Source organism: Chlorocebus sabaeus, chromosome 15 (genome assembly GCF_047675955.1).
Source record: "Chlorocebus sabaeus isolate Y175 chromosome 15, mChlSab1.0.hap1, whole genome shotgun sequence".
Lineage (NCBI taxonomy): Eukaryota > Metazoa > Chordata > Mammalia > Primates > Cercopithecidae > Chlorocebus > Chlorocebus sabaeus.
Window position 1 is genome coordinate 61,082,942 of NC_132918.1, and position 16,294 is coordinate 61,099,235.

Sequence of the window (16,294 nt, forward strand, 5' to 3'; positions counted from 1 at the left end):
CAGGAGGGCTGCGCAAAGGCTGCCGGGAGTCGGGAAGCGCGGCGCGCCTCTCTGGTTGGAGTTGTTGGCTTTGTGCCTTGCTGCTGTGCTACCGCGTTGCGTTTTCTACGCATTTACTTACACGCTTTCTGGTTTACGCTCTCATAATCTTGTGGTTTTATAGTCTTTAAATGATTGTAACACACGTTACTAAAATCCAGAAGCAGATGTGTACCCCAGCGAGAGTTAAAATGACAGTGAGAGTCGGTAGATCCAGACCGTGCTTGAGACCCTGAATCCTGTTTCCTACCCACTATTGAGCCATTGGGTCCCAAGCGATGAAGTAGAGCACCTTGAAGGTAGTATAGAGCACTGTTTTCTCCAGCCGTTGCTACTAATCCATATTACTCTCCGCTCTTCTCTTTCCAAAGTTAGGAACTATGGCGTTTCATAATTCTAGGTTGGGTCCCTACCTACAACCAGCCCTGCACCCGATAGCCTTTTAAAACATTTTTGTGTGAAAATCGTTTGCAATGTGCAATATCTGAAACTACTGCCTTGGTGTCGTTAGACCCTCTGCTCAATGACAATAAACACAAAATTTCCAATTACAATAAACAGTGGAACTTTAATTTTTTGAGGATTTGGAGTCATTTTAAGCAAAAAGACCAGTGATGAGTGGGCAGTGAAGAGATGAGAGGGGAGTCAGTCATGGGTAGTGAAATGAATGAGAAGCACTGGAAGTGAAAGGATTTCTAAACCCGGACATTTTCAAACTCTAGTCCTGGGTATTTTCAAAAGCTCTTCCCCTCTTTTTCTCAACCCCTCAACCCCACCCCAAGCAGAGGAGAGTGAAGTGGTTGCCTCCCTGCATATGGGGACTGTGTTCGTTCATTTTCATACTACTATAAAGAAATACCCCAAACTGGGTAATTTATAAAGAAAAAGAGATTTAATGGTCTCACAGTTCCAAATGGCTGCAGAGGCCTCAAAATCATGGCAGAAGGTGAAGGAGGAGCAAAGGCATGTCTTACATGGTGGCAGGCAAGAGAGTGTGTGCAGGGGAACTGCCCTTTATAAAACCATCAGATCTCATGAGACTGACTGTGGTAAGAACAGCATGGGAAAAACCCCCTCCCCGTGATTCAGTTACTTCCCACTGGGTCCCTCTCACCACATGTGGGGATTATGGGAGCTATAATTCAAGATGAATTTGGGTGAGATTTGGGTGAGGACACAGCCAAACCATTCTGCCCCTGGTCCCTCCCAAATATCATATCCTCACATTTCAAAACCAATCATGCCTTCCCAACAGTCCCCCAAAGTCTTAACTCATTTCAGCATTTAACTCAAAAGTCCACAGTCCAGAGTCTCATCTGAGACAAGGCAAGTCCCTTCCGCCTATGAGCCTATAAAATCAAAAGCAAGCTAGTTGCTTCCTAGATACAATGGGGTACAGGTGTGGGGTAAATATACCTGTTCCAAATGGGAGAAATTGGCCAAAACAAAGGGGCTAAAGGCCCCATGCAAGTCCAAAATCTAGCAGGGCAGTCAAATATTAAAGCTCTATAATGATCTCCTTTGACCTCGTGTCTCACATCCAGATCATGCTGATGCAAGAGCTGGGCTCCCACAGCCTTGGGCAGCTCTGCCCCTGTGGCTTTACAGGCTACAACCCCCGCTCGCAGCTGCTTTCACAGACTGATATAGAGTGCCTGCAGCTCTAGGCACATGATGCAAGCAGTTAGTGGATCTACCATTCTGGGGTCTGGAGGATGGTGGCCCTCTTCTCACAGTTCCACTAGGCAGTGCAGCAGTAGGGACTCTGTATGGGGGCTCCCACCCCACATTTCCCTCCCACACTGCCCTAGCAGAGATTCTCTATGAGGGCTCTACCCCTGCAGCAAGCTTCTACCTGGACATCCAGGCATTTCCATACATCCTCTGAAATCTAGGCAGAGGTTCCCAAACCTCAATTTTTGACTTCTGTGCACCTGCAGGCTCAACACCATGTGGAAGCTGCCAAGGCTTCAGGTTTGCACCCTCTGAAGCCAGGCCTGAGCTGTACATTGACCCCTTTTAGCCATGGCTGGCATGGCTGGGATGCAGGACACCAAGTTCCTAGGCTGCACACAGCAGGGGGACCCTGGACCTGACCCATGAAACCATTTTTCCTCCTAGGCTTCTGGGCCTGTGATGGGAGGGCCTGCTGTGAAGGTCTCTGACATGCCTTGGAGACATTTTCCCCATTGTCTTGGTGATTAATAGTTGGCTCCTTATTACTTATGCAAATTTCTGCTGCCAGCTTGAATTTCTCCCTAGAAAATGGGTTTTTATTTTCTACTGCATCATTAGTCTGCAAATTTTTCAAATTTGTTTGCTCTGCTTCCTCTGGAACACTTTGCCATTTAGAAATTTCTTCTGCCAGATACCCTAAATCATCTCTCTCAAGTTCAAAGTTCCACAGATCTCTAGGGCAGGGGCAAAATGCCACTAGTCTCTTTGCATAGCAAGAGTAACCTTTACTCCAATTCTGAATAAGTTCCTCATCTCCATCAGAAACCACCTCAGCCTGAATTTTATTGTCCATATCACTATCAGCATTTTGGTCAAAGCCATTCAATAAGTCTCTAGGAGGTTCCAAACTTTCCCACATTTTCCTGTCTTCTGAGCCCTCCAAGTCTCTAGGAAGTTCCAGACTTTCCCCCATTTTCCTGTTTTCTGAGCCCTCCAAACTGTTCCAACCTCTGCCAGTTACCCAGTTCCAAAGTTGTTTCCACAGTTTCGGCTATCTTTACAGCAGTGCCCCACTCTCTGCATTACCAATTTTCTGTGTTAGTCCATTTTCATACTGCTATGAAGAAATACCCAAAACTGGGTAATTTATAAAGAAAAAGAGGTTTAATAGATTCACAGTTCCACATGGCTAGAGAGACGTCACAATCATGGTGGAAGATGAAGGAGGAGCAAAGGCACGTCTTACATGGCAACAGGCAAGAGTGTGTGCAGGGAAACTCCCATTTATAAAACCATCACAGCTTGAGACTTACTTGCTATCACAAGAACAGCATGGGAAAAACTGTCCCCCATGATTCAGTTACCTCCCACCAGGTACCACTCATGATATGTGGGGATTATGGGAGCTATAATTCAAGATGAGATTTGAGTGGGGACACAACCAAACTATATCAGGGACCCATCTAAGAGGGTGACTTCTTTCAAGTCTCAGAGTGTATCTAAAAAGAAAATGCAGATTTTGCATTCTACTCTAGAATGTATCCATATTTTAACTTTAAAATGACATTTATTAAGTTATAATAAGGATAAAATTCAATGCCCAGATCTTAAATGTTAGTCAGATGAGTTTTGACAGTTTTATATATATATATCTATATATACCTATGAAATCACTACCCAAAATAAAAATGACGTTTTAAACTGCTTACCTGTCAAGTAAAATTGACATTCTGGAAAGATGTGAAATGGGCTGGGCACAATAGCTCATGCCTGTAATCTCAGCACTTTGGGAGGCCAAGGTGGGCAGATCATTTGAGATCAGGAGTTCGAGACCAGCCTGGCCAACATGGTGAAACCCCATCTCTACTAAAATACAAAAATTATCCGGGTGTGGTGGCACATGCCTGTAATCCCAGCTATTCGGGAGGCTGAGGTGGGAAGATCACTTGAGCCAGGGAGGTAGAGGTTGCAGTAAACCAAGATTGCACCACTGCACTCCAGCCTGAGTGACAGAGCAAGATCCTGTCTCAAAAAGAAAAAAAAAGAAAGATGTGAAATCATCTTTGCACTTTGAATAGTCCTTGACACAATGCCTCCTGTCCTTGTTGGAGAAGTACAGACCCCACCCCCTTCCATCATGTATTATTTATATCAGTACCTTCTGTGACAGTCTCTGCCCCTGTTGCATCAGAGTCACTTGAACAGCTTTTTCCAAATAGTTACTTGGGCCCTACCCCAGATCTTCTGAATCAGCATCTTAGGACAAGTTAGGCGCCTGTATTTTTTAAAAGCTGCTACCTGATTTTGCTTTGCGGCCCAGAGTTGAGAACCCTAGCTCTGTATTCGTGCCAGAAGCATGACTTACTAATTAAACATATAATTGCCTGTCACCAAAGTAATACTGTTGATTAATTTGGATTGACAGATTCAAGGTTGATTTGACATTGGCAGAACAAGTTGTGTCGATGGCAGATAGTCAGTTCACCGGCCCTACTTCTGTGTCAAAAGAAACACTGACAGAACCACTCAGTATGAAGTGCAATGAAAATAACTCTGAATTGGAACAAATACCTGGAATTCAGTTAACTGGTTTTGCAAAAGGATAAATACTCAACTGGCTGGATTCTGCCATTTAACAAAGAGAAAAATCATTGGGATTGTTTAAACTTGCTTTCACCTTTACACCTTTCAGTTCAGAATGCAGTGTTCAATTGTTAACTTGGGCTTGATGGTTCAGCAGAAGGAAGTGATTTGAGTTCTGGCTCCCTGGATTAACGGGGCCAAGGAGCAACTCCTTGCAATCCAGTTGTAATTACAGCCAGCTTGTCCAACCCTTGACCCAGGACGGCTTTGAATGCGGCCCAACACAAATTCATAAACTGTCTTAAAACATTATGAGATGTATGCAACGACCCTTTTTTTTTTTTTTTTTTTTAGCTCATCAGCTATCATTCGTGTTAGTGTATTTTATGTGTGGCCCAAGATGATTATTCTTCTTCCAGTGTGGCCCAGGGAATCCAAAAGATTGGATACCCCTGACAGAATCCCAGGATTCTTCTGTAATTTCTCAGAGACCCTCTGTGCATACTCTGTAAACACTATCCACATTCTTTATTACTTTCATTGGCAATAGGTATAACATTTTATTTGTTGGATATTTTACTGAAATTTTATTTGCTTTTGCTTATTTACTGATTGGTGGGAGGAAGTCAAAGGAGGAATAAATCTAACCTGTTTAAAAGAAAAGGCTAAAATATTCATAACATGCTCTCCAAAGAGCAGAGCTAGCCATCAAAGAATCTGCATACCAATTACTCTATTTGTGGGTTCTGGATTTAAGATTATGAAAAAGAGCAAATTGTTGGTTTTCTTCTATCTGGGCCAAGGAGATATCCAGGCAACCAGGTAATTTAGTAAGAGTTGCAAATATAGTGCCTGGAGAAAATTAATTCTCTAAAGACTGCAGCTTCTACAGGCAGTAACTCTTAAAGCCCCCAAATTGGGATAGTGCATTTTAATTTCAATACACTAACAAGGACACTAAAAATCCTTGTGATTATTTTAAGGCATAACACTAGCTGAACTTGTGATTAAATATTCTCACAAACGTGTTATCAAAATGTGAAATGTTTACTTATCAAATGAGGAAATGAATCAAGGTCATTTGTGATACATTATAGAAGCTAAAAATGAAATTGCCTGACATAAAGATGATGAAACTGAAACTGAATATCTCAAAAACAAAAAAGGCAGAAACAACAAAAAAAGGAATCTATATAGAACACTATTTTTTATAGCAATGCGAAAACTGTACAGCAGGAAATGTGCTGTAGGAAATATGTCAACATAGGAAGTAAAATAATGTAATGAAAAGGTTCTTTGAATAAAGTGGGTTAAATTGATTTTCTTTGCTTCTTATTAAATTTGTGGACTTCAAAGTACCAAAGCTCAGCAATAGGCTTGAAACAAACCCAATGAAAAGCAACTTTATTATTGAGCTGAGGATTGATATCAATAATAACTCACTAATAAAAAAGCTTGATAATGAAACTCCCAGTGCCTGATGTCGGTTGACAGACACTGAGAGTTTTCCCCAGGTACCCTGGGACCTAGAGAAAGCTTGGATTCCTGCCTTTGGCTTGGGCTGGCAAGCCCTGTGTCTTTACTCTACATTTTGATGCCAGGGAGACCCGGGACTGGAGCAGGGAGTGCCGTGGGAAGAAAACAGAAGGAATGTTGTTCCCTTGTTTTAGCTTTGTGTTCATCCATTATGAGTTTGTTTTTTTTTTGTTTTTTGTTTTTTGTTTTTAAGAGCATTTGAGATAGTTTGACAGCAGCAGTCATTACATCACTGACGAGGACATTTATTTGTGTAAAATGCACCAGAAAATAGTGACAAATGTATGTTGTGCTATGAGGGTGTAAGAGATTTATCTCAAATGGCTTAGAAATCTTAATATAGGCCAGCGTGGTGGCTCACGCCTGTAATCTCAACACTTTGGGAGGCCGAGGTGGGTGGATCATGAGGTCAGGAGATTGACACCATCCTGGCCAACATGGTGAAACCCTGTTTCTACTAAAAATACAAAGATTAGCTGGGTATGGTGATGCACGCCTGTAATCCTAGCTACTGGGGAGGCTGAGGCAGGAGAATCACTTGAATCCAGGAGTCGGAGGTTGCAGTGAGCTGAGATTGCGCTACTGCACTCCAGCCTGGTGAGAGAGCGAGACTCCGTCTCAAAAAAAAAAAAGAAAAGAAAAGAAAAGAAATCATAATATTTCTCCGTATGATGGAACTCCACACTCGGGGGAGTGTCCCACAGGGTAGGGGGGCAGCTATCACCCATGAAATATGGTACTAGTGTTGAAATATTTTCTGTTTTTAGTTGCTTCCTCTGCCATTAGCATTCATTACAGCCCTTTCCTTTAACTTTTTAATTTGTACTTTATTGCTTTGTTTTGAGTTAGTCTATTGTCCATGTCAGCATATGAACTTAAGCCCTTAAACTTCTTTTTGCATCATAACCTTTGAGTTCTTCTTTGGAGCTTAGCTGTGATTTATTGTTTTCACTTAAAAAAATACATTTAACATGTATGACATCTTTCAGACACATGAATAGGATCAGAGATTAATATACACCCATGTACCCAGCCCCTGGCTTAAGAAATACATCACAAATATAATGAAGCCCCCGGGTGTCCTTTCCCCATTACACCTCCTTTCCTGTCCTGCAGAGGTAACCACTATCTTGAATTTGGTGTTTATAATTCCCACATTATCTATTCTTTAGATGATGGATATTTGGGTCATTTTTAGTTTTTTTGGTGTCAAAACAGTGTGCTCTGAAATTCTTGCATGTTTCCTTCTTGTGCACATGTGTGAGAGTTTCTACATATATATCAAGATGGACATATATATCATTTGATCTCCAAAGTATTGTACCAATTTATACTTCCAAGATCTGTGTATGAGAGCTACCCTTTCTCCATAGTCTCAATTGTGGAGCTTTAAACATTTTTAGAGGTGAAATGACTTCTCAGTTCCATTTCGCTGACTACTAATAAGGTTAAGTTATATTTGTATATATATATTGGCCATGCGTGTTTCTTTTTCTGTGAATTACCTGTTTACATCTGTTGCCCATTTCCTTATTTGATTATTTTTTGCTTTTTGATTTGTAGATGCCCTTTATGTATTCTGAACGCTAATTATTTGTCTTTTAACTTTGTTAATAGTGATTGTAGAGGTATAAAGGGTTTTTTTGTAATCATATTTGACAATTCTCTTTCCTTATTTTATTTTCTTTTTTTTTTTTGTAACTTGCTAAAGAAAAGTTTTCTAACCTGAGGTTATGAGGATTTTTTTGAATATCAAAAAGTGTAAAGTTTTATTTTTTATATTTAAGTCTCTACCTGGAATTGATTTTTGTATGTTGAGAAGTAGGAATCCATATAATATATGTCAATTAGATTTGCTGTGTAATTAACCACCCCAAAACTTAGTGGGTTAAAAGAACCGCCATTTATTTTATTTTTATTTATTTATTTATTTTTTTTTTGAGACGGAGTCTCGCTCTGTCGCCCAGGTTGGAGTGCTGTGGCCGGATCTCAGCTCACTGCAAGCTCCGCCTCCCGGGTTCACGCCATTCTCCTGCCTCAGCCTCCCGAGTAGCTGGGACTACAGGCGCCCGCCACGGCGCCCGGCTAGTTTTTTGTATTTTTTTAGTAGAGACGGGGTTTCACCATGCTAGCCAGGATGGTCTCGATTTCCTGACCTTGTGATCCACCCGTCTCGGCCTCCCAAAGTGCTGGGATTACAGGCTTGAGCCACCGCGCCCGGCCTCATTTATTTAACATATATTCCTATGAGGCTGGGCTCTACTGGGCTCACTTGTGTGTCTGGTGGTCAGTTGCCAGTGAGCTGAGTCACTCAGCCCCTGGAGGTTAGCTGGTTGTCCACTGGGGTAGCAGGCATATTGCCAGTGAGCCACAAAGCTCTCACCACTCAGCAGACTAGCTGGACGTCTTCATTTGATGGCAGCAGGTTGCAAAAGGGAATAAGCCTCATTGTGCAAGCCTCTATGTGCAGTGTTTGCTAACATCTCATTAGCCAAAGCAAGTTATGTGACTGGGCTCAGACTCTGAGTTAAAGGCATTAAAGTTACATGATAATGGAACATGGATACAGAGAGGGGAGCAGTTGCTGGCCTTTTTTGTAGTCAATTTACCATAACATCCAGTTGTCCAAGCACCATTCATAATATAGTTCATTCTCATCCCAGTGATACATAATTTCCCCTCTGTGGAATGTCATGCTCACACATTTATGATGTATTTCTGTACTCTGTTCTTTTCCTATCCTAACACCAATCCCACACTATCTTAATTTCTCTATTTTTAAAATAAGTCTTGATGTTGGTAGGACAACTAGTCCCTGGACTTCATTCTTTTGAAGCCATCTAGTTTATTATATTAGTTTTAAGGAACTAGAAGGGGTGGAAAAGGAAACTTTAGATTAAAAGAGATTTAAAAGATACAGTATTTTTTAATGGGCAAGACTAAACTACCGTGTCTAGGGATGCACACTGGGTGATAAAGCTATTTTAAAAGACAAAGAAGTGATGACTATAAAAGTCAGCATTATGGTTGCTTGATGCCTCCTGGGTAATGTTGTCAGATTTAGGAAAAAAAAAAGAAAAAAAAAAAAAAACAGGACACCAAGACTCCCAGGTGAATTTGACCTTTAGATGAACAGTGCATAATTTTTTGTAGTGTAAGTATGTTCCAACATACTTATTTATCTGAAAGTTAAATTTAACTGGGCCACCTGTATTTTTACCTGGAAAAAATCCTGATTTTATTCAGGGTGATAATGTGGTTTACATTGCCCAGCCTTCCTTGTAGCTAGGAGTGGTCACGTGTCCACACATGGGCCAAAGCAATTTAAATAGGAGTCACTGGGCAGGGCTTTTAGGAAAGCTGATGAAACTGGCAAGTACCCTCTGTACTCTTCCCCTGTACAGCATGATAACTGGAGTTGCAGAAGTCATTTTGGAACCACAAGATGACTTTGAAGATGGAAGCTACATGCCAAGAAGTTAGGCCCGGAAAGAGAGGGATCCTAGGTCCTACATGACTCTTGCCTTTGTCAGTTTTATTATCAAATTTGTATCACTTCATAAGAAAAAATGCCTTCTTTTACTATATTCTTGCACACATTGAGTAGCATTAGGATTATTGTTTCCTTTATGGTTAGAAAGAATTCTTCTAGAAACTATTTGGGCCTGTTTTGAGGGTGGAGAATGGGAGGGAATGATTGTTTGATAACTATTTCTTCTATGATTGTTGACAAGGTTTAGTTTTTTCTTTTATCTGAAGTTTTGATTAAAATATATTTTTCAATCCCAGCTACTTTGGAGGCTGAGGCACAAGAATTGCTTGAACCCAGGAGGCAGAGGTTGCAATGAGCTGAGATTGCACCACTGTACTCCAGCCTGGGTGATGGAGTGAGACTGCCTCCAAAAAAAAAAAAAGGAAAGAAAAAGAAAAGAAAAAACAAATATAAATATTTTTTCTAGGAAATTACCCATCTAAATTTTCAAGCTTATCAATATAGGATTGAATGAGGTGATTATTCTTTATTTTTAAAATGTCTTCTGCATTTATAGATTTCTCTTTATTATTATTTATTTTGCATATTTGTTTCTCTTTTTTTCTTAATTCGGTTAGCTGATCATTTGTCTTTACCTTTTTTTTCTCTAAACAGCAACTCCTTGGACATACTTATTCATTCTCTCATTTTTCTGTTTTCTAATTTAATTTCCACTCTGATTTTTATTTCCTTCCTTTTGCTTTCTTGAGCATGCCATTACTCTTTTCCTCACTCTTACCACCTTTTGTTAGTTTTACAGTCTCTACACTGCCAGAGTTAATAACATTTGCACTGTGTTCTATAAACATAATCCTCATGTTTATTTTATATTCAAGGCTCTTGCCAGTTTTCCGTTCACCTCTTAGTTAGCCGAAGATTACCCTCTATGCATTTTTTCAAAGACGGCTGATAAGGCCAATGAGAATAATATTCCCTGAGTTGTTACATTTTCGTACCTATTATCTGGCTTTTTTTCTTTACTTCAACCATAGGTTGGCATAATATATAATTTCCAGCTTATATTTTACTTTCCAGAAGGATTCTATAGGCTTTTACTGGCATTGGTGTTATTGTAGTAAAGTCTGAGGACAGCCTGATTTTTTGCCCCTAATAAATGCCCTTGATCTTTTTATTTAGCTTCCCAAATGATTCTTACTTTATCTTTGAAGATCAAGAATTTTTCTAGGCCATCTGCTGATGTTGACATTCTGTTCCTTTCTTTCTTGAGTTTTGCTATCTCTTTTCAGTCTATAAATTAAAATATGCTTTTATTTCTGGTGAGTTTTCTTCAATTACATCTTTAAATATTTTGTTTGCTCCATTATATGTTGTCTATTGTTGTATAAAAATTTACCCTACAACCTATTTAGCAGCTTAAAACAAGATCCATTTATTATCTCAAAGTCTCTATGTGTCAGGAGTCTGCACATAGTTTTACTGGATCCTCTGGTCAGCTTCTCACAAGGCTACTGTAAAGTTGTCTGCTGGCCTCATGGTCTCATCTGAGGCTGAGTTTTCTTCCAAATTCAACTGATTGTTGAAAGAATGAATTTCCTTGCAGTTGTAGTATTCATGGTGGCTTGCTTCTTCAAGGTCAGCAGGGGAGAGAGTATATCTGAAATCTTGCAGCACCCCAGTTCTTTTTTTAAAGACCTGATTAAGTCAGACCCACCAGGATCATCTCTTTTGATTAACTAGATTAACTGGCTTGGGATTTTAACTACATATGTGAAAGCCCTTCACCTTTGTCAGATTCTGTTGGTTAGAACAGAGCACAATTTCCACCTGCACTCAAGAAAAGAGGATTATACAAGGAGTCACCTTAGGGTGTGTCCACCACACATTATTTTTTTTTCTTTTATGTATTTTCCATGTATGCATGTGATGGATCTCGTTCACCTGTTCTCCCTGTCTGTCATTTCCTGTGGACTCCTTTTCAATTCTGCATTTCCATTCGTGTTGCTTATTTATTTACAGTGTCATCTGATTGCTTTTGCTGCTTCTGTCTTTGCCCTAATTTCTTGATTTTTTTTTTCTTGTTTCTTTCCTAAGCTCTGCCAGATTATATTTCATCTGTCTCCCCGCTTTCTATTCCCCACTCCCTTCTTCCCTCTTCCCCTCCTCACCTTCTCCTCTTCCCCTCTTTTCCTCCCCTTCTCCCCTTTTTCCCTTTCATCTTTTAATTCTCTCGTCTTGGTCTATTTTGTGCTTTTATTTAATATAAGCAGTGTTTTTTTTTCACTCATGGCAGAATGTTTTGTCACACTTTTTATTTGCATTGTGGCAATTTTCTGGGGTATAACCTTTGTTATGGTATCTTTCAAAAGATCTTGAGCTTTTCTTTGCTCATTTTTGAGTGAGTTTTTCCTCTACTGTTTATTTGTAGGTTTATGTGTGAACAAGGCCATTCTGGTTCACAGTTATTTTTTCTTAGCATATTGAAGATTTTGTTTTCTTACTTCTACTGTTACTCTTGAAAAGTCTGCTGTTTTCAAGTCACCATGTCTTTAAAGGTAATCTCTCTTCCCTCTGGTTGCGTCTAAGATTTTTTTCTTCTTAAAGTATTTGGTGTTCTGGTTTCTTTATGTTGTGTGTAGATTTCTTTTTGGTTGTCCTGAATCTATGGATTTCTGTATTTTATTGGTAAAATTCTCACCTATTTTACCTTCAAACATGTGTAATGTGTCATGTGTCATTTTATGTATTTTCTCCCTCTTTCTCTTTCTTTTTTTTTTTTTTAAGTCAAGGTCTTGCTCTGTCACCCAAGCTGGAGTACAGTGGCACACCCATAGCCCAATGCAGCCTTGAACTCCTGGGCTCAAAATCCTACCACCTCAGCCTCTTGAGATCCTGGGACCACAGGTGCACACCACCATGCCCAGCTAATACTTTTTTACTTTTTGTAGAGATTATATTGCCTAGGCTGATCTTGAACTCCTGGCCTAAAGCGATTCTCTTATCTTGACCTCCAAAGTGTTGGGATTATAGGCATGAGCCTTTGCACACAGCCTGTATTTTCCCCTTCTGAAATTCCAATAAGAAATATCATGGAACAGACCGGGCGCGGTGGCTCAAGCCTGTAATCCCAGTACTTTGGGAGGCCGAGACGGGCGGATCACGAGGTCAGGAGATCGAGACCATCCTGGCTAACACGGTGAAACCCCATATCTACTAAAAAAATACAAAAAAACTAGCCGGGCGCGGTGGCGGGCACCTGTCGTCCCAGCTACTCGGGAGGCTGAGGCAGGAGAATGGCGTGAACCCGGGAGGCGGAGCTTGCGGTGAGCCGAGATAGCGCCACTGCACTCCAGCCTGGGTGACAGAGTGAGACTCCGTCTCAAAAAAAAAAAGAAAAAAAGAAATATCATGGTACATTGTGTATGTCTTCCATGTCTCATCTTCTTTTTTTCCCTTTGGTCATCTCTGTGGTACATTATAAACAGATTTTTTAACAATTCTAACTCCCATGCCACAAAAGAGAAGTTTTAGGCTCACAGTAAAATTGAGCACAAAGTTTACATATACTCCCTGTCCCAATACATACACAGCCTTCCCTATTATCAATATCCCAGACTAGAATGGTGTGTTTGTTATCATCAGTGAACCTGCATTGACACATTGTTATAACGTTAAGTCCATAGTTTACATTAGGATTCACTTCTTTCTCCCTTAACCCTTGGCAACCACTGATCATTTTACTATCTCTGCAATTTTGCTTTTTCCACCCCTGGAAATGTTACATATTGGAATCATACAGTATGTAGCCTTTTCAGATTGGTTTCTTTCCTCTTTAGTAATGTACACCTAAGGTTCCTCCGTATCTTTTCATGGCTTGATAGTTCATTTCTTTTTAGCACTGAATAATATTCCATTGTCTGAATGTACCACACTTTATAAATCCATTCACCTACTGAAGAATATCTTGATTGTTTCCAAGTTTTGGTAACTGTGAAAAACACTGCTGTAAACACTCCTGTGCAGTTTTTTGTGGAGACATAAGTTTTCTACTCCTTTGGGTAAATACAGAGAATATGATTGCTGAATCATATGATAAGAGTATGTTTCATTTTGTAAGAAAATGCCAAGCTGCCTCCCAAAGTGGCTGTATCATTTTGTGTTCCCATCAGCGATGAACCAGACTTCCTGTTGCTCTACATTCTCAACAGCATTTAGTCTTTTTAAAAATTGTTTTGGGCCAGGGGCAGTGGCTCACACCTGTAATCCCAGCAATTTTGGGAGGCCGAGGTGGGCGGATCACCTGAGGTCAGGAGTTCGAGACAGGTCTGACCAACATAGAGAAACCCCGTCTCTACTAAAAATACAAAAATTAGCCGGGCGTGGTGGCAGGTGCCTGTAATCCCAGCTACTCGGGAGGCTGAGGCAGGAGAATCGCTTGAACCCGGGAGGCGGAGGTTGCAGTGAGCCGAGATCGCACCATTGTACTCCAGCCTGGGGGACAAGAGCGAGACTTCATCTCAAAAAAAAAAATTGTTTTGTTTTTTCCTTCTACCAAACTAAGCATTTAGTCTTGTCAGTGTTTTGGATTTTGGCTATTCTAATAGGTGCATAGTGGTGTCTGATTTTTTAAATTTGCAATTCCCTAAGGACATATGATGCTGAGCATCTTTTCATAAGTTTATTGCCATTTGTATATCTTCCTTGGTGAGATGTCTATACAGATCTTTCGCCTATTTTATTTAATTAATTAATTTTTTTTTTTTTTTTTTTGAGTCCAACTCTGTCACCCAGGCTGGAGTGTAGTGGTGCAATCTCGGCTCACTGCAACCTCTGCCTCCCGGGTTCGAGTGATTCTCCTGCTTCAGCCTCCCGAGTAGGTGGGACTACAGGCACGAGCCACCACACTCAGCTCATGTTTTGTATTTTTAGTAGAGACGAGGTTTCACCATGTTGGCCAGGATGGTTCCGACCTCTTGACCTCGTGATCCGCCTGCCTTGGCCTCCCAAAGTGCTGGGATTACAGGCGTGAACCACCACGCTCGGCCTTTTGCCTATTTTATAATCAAGTTGTTTACTTTCTTATTTATTGTTGAGTCTTAAGAGTTCTTTGATATTTTGGATAACATTCCTTTAACTGATAAATCTTTTTTTTTTTTTTTTTTTTTTGAGATGGAGTCTCGCTCTGTCACCCAGGCTGGAGTGCAGTGGCCGGATCTCAGCTCACCGCAAGCTCCGCCTCCCGGGTTCACGCCATTCTCCTGCCTCAGCCTCCCGAGTAGCTGGGACTACAGGCGCCCGCCACCTCACCCAGCTAGTTTTTTGTATTTTTTAGTAGAGACAGGGTTTCACCGTGTTAGCCAGGATGGTCTCGATCTCTTGACCTCGTGATCCGCCCGTCTCGGCCTCCCAAAGTGCTGGGATTACAGGCTTGAGCCACCGCGCCCGGCCTTAACTGATAAATCTTTTGCAAATATTTTCTCTCAGTCTGTAGCTTATCTTCTTCTTTTCTTGACAGTTTCATTGGCAGAGCAAAAGTTTTACATTTAGTGAAGTCCAGTGTATCAATTCTTTCTTTTTTGCCCAATGCAAAGTCGTCTAGATATTCTCCCACGTTATCTTCTAAGAGTTTTATAGTTTTGTACTTTACATTTAGATCTATGATCTGTTTGAGTTACTTCTTGTAAAGGGTATAAGATCTTTATCTAGATTTATTTTTTACGTGTGGGTGTCCGTTTGTTCCAGCACCATTTGTTGAAAAGACTGTCTTTGCTCCATCACATTGTCTTTGCTCCTTTGTCAAAGATGACTCCAGCCTGGTGTGCAATGGTGCACACTTGTAGTCCCAGCTGCTCAGTAGAGTTCCATAGTTTTCTTTAGGAGGCTGAGGTGGAAGAATTGCTTCAGCCTAGGAATGTGAGTCCAGCCTAGGCAACATAGCGAGACCTCATCTGTAAAATAAATAAATACATAAATACACACATAAATAAATAAGACCAGTTGACTGTATTTATGTGGGTCTATTTCTGTATTCTCTATTCTGTTCCATCTATTTGTCTGTTCTTTGGCCAATAGGTAAAATATCATATTGTCTGGATTGCTACAGTTTTATAATGTCTTGAAGTTGGTAGTGTGTGTTCTGACTTCATTCTTCTTCGATATTGTGTTGGCTATTCTTGGTCTTTTTACCTCTCCATATGCAATTTATTTTTATGTATTTCTTTAGAGACAGGTCTTGCTCTGTCACCCAAGCTGGAATGCAGTGGCGTGATCATAGCTCACTATAACCTTGAACTCCTGGGATCAAGTGATCCTCCCACTTCTGTCTGCTGAGTAGCCAGGACTGCAGGTACACACTGCCTTGCACAGCTAACTTAAATTTTTTTTTTAATTTTGTAGAGAATGCGGTCTCTCTATTTTGCCTACGCTGGTGGTCGCAAATTCCTGGCCTCACATGATCCTCCTGCCTTGCCTCTTAAAGTGCTGAGCTTACAGGCATAAGCCACTGCTCCATATACAGTTTAGAATCAGTTTGTTGATACCTACAAAATAACTTGTTGGGATTTCAGTTGGGATTGTGTTGAATCTATAGATCAAGTTGTTGTCAAGAACTGACATCTTGACAATATTGAGTCTCTGCATTTATTTAGTGCTGCTTTGATTTCTTTCAACAGAGTTTTGTAGTTTTTTCCACGCAGACCTTACATATTTTTAAAAAATTTATGCCTAAATATTTCATATGTAGGGTACAAATATAAATAATGTTATCATTTTATTTATTTACTTGTGAGACGGAGTCTCGCTCTGTCGCCCAGGCTGGATTGCAGTGGCATGATCTCGGCTCACTGCAAGCTCCGCCTCCCAGGTTCACGCCATTCTCCTGCCTCAGCCCTCCTGAGTAGCTGGGACTACAGATGTCCACCACCACACCTGGTTAATGTTTTGTATTTTTCATAGAGATGGGGTTTCACC

General features: G+C 40.6%; 1 protein-coding gene across 2 annotated transcripts in view; it reads left to right on the top strand.

Moving 5' to 3' along the window:
• BTD (biotinidase) overlaps nucleotides 1–16,294 on the top strand; it is a 45,599-nt gene that overhangs the window by 328 nt on the left and 28,977 nt on the right. The gene's annotated exons all lie outside the window — the stretch shown is intronic.